This window comes from Manis javanica, chromosome 12 (assembly GCF_040802235.1).
Source record: "Manis javanica isolate MJ-LG chromosome 12, MJ_LKY, whole genome shotgun sequence".
Classification (NCBI taxonomy): Eukaryota; Metazoa; Chordata; class Mammalia; order Pholidota; family Manidae; genus Manis; species Manis javanica.
The window spans coordinates 11463140-11466464 of NC_133167.1; the positions used below are offsets into that span (position 1 = coordinate 11463140).

Genomic DNA, 3325 nt, shown 5'->3' on the forward strand with positions numbered 1-3325 from the left:
GATTCTGCACTTTAAAAATTTTGCATAGATTTTGTCCTTAAGACCTCCTGAGAATGTACCTTTCCTGTCTTCTATGGCTCAGAAAACTTGTATTCCGAAGAAAATTAAACAGGATTGCCTTTGAAGTTGAAGTCTTTGAAAGTTTAATGAAATTTAGAATTAATTTTGCCACCAGAAAAATTAAATTTAGTAGATATATGATAGATAGACAGCAAGCGGTGGCCAATAAGTCATTGAATATATGCATATTTTGGGTCTTTCATTGCAACTGGGTCACTGGGGCTGATTAGAGTCACTTTGAACAACAGTCAGCTGTTATACTAATTGACCATACTTTAAAAGAATATATCATGGTGCATTATAAGTGCAAAGACCCTTCTAGTCATGTCACCTAGTGATCTTTTCACCTACTATTCTGTTGGGCCACCATCTCTTATCTCTCCAGCAATGGTTGAGGGGACACCTTTGCTTCAGGAAAGATAAATCCAAGGTTAGTTGTCTTTGCCAATAATGAAGATGTTGGACAGCTGGGTGGCAAAGCTGATGCCTTTGGCATCGTTTACCTGAACACATCAAAAGAACCAGATGTCTCTCTATGCTGATGATCTTGCCACTTCTTCCCAGGTTAGGACCTCTGGTCACCATCTACAGGTTACCAGGGCATGCAAACTTGAAGGTATTGGTAGCATTGCCAGTCCCCAAATCGGTCTGAGTGCTGCCATGCATCGTGATAAGGGGATGAAGGTAGCAGATGGCATGAACCTCATGAGGCACAAGAAGGAGGGATTCCCTTTGGGCCCACAAAGATCTTTCTTACTTGCACAACTTGTACTTGGCCTCCTCAGGCATAATAAAGTGATGGATAGCAAAGTAACCTTTGGTGTCATAGATCAGATGGAAATTCTCTCCAGCCTTGATGCCAAGGAGATCTGCAACCAGCAGGCTAGGTTCAATCAGGTCAGACTTTGTCATCATTCTTAATGAGCCTCTGCATGCAGATCTCCTTCATTTCATCTCTGGTCAGGCATATTTAGGTATGTTCCTTAAGAAAATACGTGGAAAACACATTCTGGCATCTTTTGGGGATTGGTAGATGGATGCAGAGCCAAACACATTGGTCATTTTATCCAGCATCTAGCAATTTGGAGCCGCTGCAATCTTCAGATGCTTTGACTATGCTAGACAAGAAAAGAGCCATCCTTGCTTGTTTTCAGATAAAAGGATAATTTTAGCTCTCTTATTTTTTATTTCCTGGGTGATCAAATTGACCTAGAAATTTAAACAGTTTAAAACCCACCTGCTATTGCGGTGAAAGACACAATTTAAAAATGCCCTAATGATGCATATGATATTTATCACTACTTCTTAAAATTGTGTGCAATAGAAACTCTAGCTAAATTTCCAGAGAGGAGACTTATTGGAGATACATGGAGAAGGATTTCAGAGTCAAAACAATAGCTAAAGGTCAACTGGGCCTCAGATAGGACAAGAGCTTGGATCTCACCCAAGATCCAAGTAGCTGCAATTACGGGATAATCTCTTAAAGTGTTCAGTATTGAGATAAGTCAATTTCATCCATTTTTTTTCTTCATTTCTGAGTTGACTACAACCGTAAGAGTCAAACTAACAGGAAAGAACTGAGCTATTCACAGTCCATCGGCTAGTTAGGGTTTGGGACACCTGTGCTGGTGGGCCCTCAGATCTGCCTGCAGTGGAGGAAAAGTACCATGTGTAGCTCTGGGTGCATGTCAGACTCCCCCTAACTACACCGAGCTGCCTTCTGATCGTCAGTCAGTTTGACCTTGACTAATAGAGCCATTATTCAACCAAGATTGTTTCGATATTTAGTCTTACCACACACAAGTTTTCACTTACCCAAAAACCAACAAAGATTTAACCAACTGCCAAATAAAGTTGAAGTTTACCTGGAAAATTTTTTATCAAACTATTGATTGAGATTCTGTTATATTCAAACCAGGTTAGTATATCAGGAAGCATACATTCTCATTGAGCATAAAAATATAGAATATAAATGACTTATTTGGGTAATAAGCTAAGCTACTCATATATAAGGAATATTAAATAGATTTCACAAATCAGGAATATTAAACAGATGTCCCTTACGGTCCAGCATATGCTAAAGCTGAAACTCATTGAAGCCTGACTTTCTTTAATGGTAAAGTAGAATATATACTTATGCTGTGGTGGAGACTGGCTAGCTACTCACCATATCTACCATTTTCCCACCCTTTTGTACACAGAGCTGGGCAACATTTCCTATCTTCCATTGTAATAACATGTGATCATGTGCCTGAGTTCTGTGATGTGATGATACATAGATTGTGATGGTGTATGTCACTTTCAAGCCTGGAGAGTAAAATCATCCCATACTATCCTCCCCCACTTTTTTCCTCCATTTGGTTGTTGGATTGCATTGCCCTTGGAGATCATTAGAAATCATGTACTTTGTATATGGCAGTGTCTCCTTCTGCCTGAATTTCTGAGTGACCATGTGGAGAAGACAACTTCCTCTGCTCTGAACTATAACTCATTGAATTTTATGAGTGAGAAAAATTCATTTCTAATAAAGGCACTGAAATGATAGGGTTTCTCTTAATTCATTTTGATTAATTAATTAATTATAATTACTACAAATGCACATTAGATAGGGATGTTATGAGCTTAATGAAATGCATACAAAGAGTGTAATAGAGTTCCCAACACATATTAAAACCTGCAATAAATATTAATTGTTATAACTAAGTAATCTCTGTTTAGCTGAACAGGAAGGAAACAAATCATACCCAAATATTCCCCAAGAGATTATTAGAATTTATTTGTCTGAATACATTTTTATCTAATTTTTAAAATTTTGCATTTGGGGTCAGTACTTAAGTTTACAGATACCTTGTACAGGTTAAAAAGTTGGAGTATCAAACTGAACAGAAATATTCTTTCTCCCCCAGATTATATTTTATCCCTAAAATATTAGTGTTTTCAAAAGCTCTTTCCAGCCCATCTTTTTTTTTCTATACCTGCACCTAATCAAAAGACCTAGAAAGAGACTGTTAATGCAACTAGTAAGTAAAATGGGTGTGAAAGTTAAAAATAAATCATGTTGATCATTTGTTCCTTAATTCATACCATGAGTGCTGGTTTTTATAAAGATAAAACAAAAATAAACTAAATGTGTCTCAGATTAATAACTTCAATGCTTTTATGAACAGCTTGCTAAGAAAAACTACAAGCCAACATTTTTTGTCAAGTAGCCATTGTAAATTCCAGGCTATTTGCCTATAGTCTGAGGAAATAATTAATTGCCTTA

General features: G+C 37.2%; 1 pseudogene; it reads right to left on the reverse strand.

Annotated features, from left to right (window-relative positions):
• Positions 1-410: 410 nt before the first annotated feature.
• On the reverse strand, positions 411-2239 carry LOC118968212 (small ribosomal subunit protein eS4-like; annotated as a pseudogene).
• Positions 2240-3325: the final 1086 nt, after the last annotated feature.